This window comes from Grammomys surdaster, unplaced genomic scaffold (assembly GCF_004785775.1).
Source record: "Grammomys surdaster isolate TR1022 unplaced genomic scaffold, NIH_TR_1.0 126178, whole genome shotgun sequence".
Classification (NCBI taxonomy): domain Eukaryota; kingdom Metazoa; phylum Chordata; class Mammalia; order Rodentia; family Muridae; genus Grammomys; species Grammomys surdaster.
The window spans coordinates 4918583-4919658 of NW_021620984.1; positions in this window are offsets into that span (position 1 = coordinate 4918583).

Consider the following 1076-nt stretch of genomic DNA (forward strand, 5'->3'; position numbering starts at 1 on the left):
AGAGAGAGAGAGAGAGAGAGAGAGAGAGAGAGAGAGAGAGAGAGAGAAGGGATCAGTAAATTAAGACACGAAATGTCCTCACTAGGTCTCAATTTGCCTGCCCATGGAAACAGGAAACAACAAACACACAAATGTACACACACACACACACACCCCACAGATATTTAATAAATTTAGTAACTCTATTGCTTTTATGTTTATGAAATTTCTTAAAACAAATAATGGTAGTATCTTCTTTCTGAATAAGAAAATCCTAAATTGTAAAGATATGTTAACGATGCATTAAGCTGTGGGTATGTATGCTTTTGGTTGCTAGTTTAAAATGGTGACATCAACCAATTTACATAAATATGTTGCACATATTTTTGCAAATCATACTTCTTAACTTAAGAATTGAAACAGCTATAAATATTTGAATATGTTAACTGAGAATTTGTATTGTGTAATATTTTATAATTATCATCTGTACAACAGAAATAATTTAGAAAACATAGCTGCCATCTCAGAACCACATTAAAGAAAACAAAACTAGCTCTAGAAAATTCCAGGATGGTGTCAATGCTGCACTGCTAGAGATTGTTCTAGTCTTTTCAACTGCTATAACAAACATACTGGGGTCATTGGCTCAACCATCAATTGTTTCTCACAGATATAGAAGCTGAGAAGTTAAAGCTAAAGATGCCAGCAGATTATGTGTCTGGCTAGGGTCCTGCTTATTTTTTATTAAAACTATATTCTTCTCTCATATATTCCATCCTAACCACAATTTCTCCATGTTCTCCTACTCCCACTCCCCACCACACACAAAACTGAGGTCCTACTCAAACCCTTTCCCTTCAGAAAAAAGCAGACCACTAAGAGATAACAACAAAACACAACAAAACAAGAAACAATAAGACAAAGCAAAGGCCCTCCTATAAAGTCTGGACAGAGCAACCCAATAAGAAGAAAATAATCCCAAGAGCAAGCAAAAGAGACACATTCACCCCAACTGTTAGGAGTTCCACAAAAACACCAAGCTAACAGCCATAACATATAAGTAGAGAGTGTCTTGCTTCCTGGCTCATTCTCCCCAA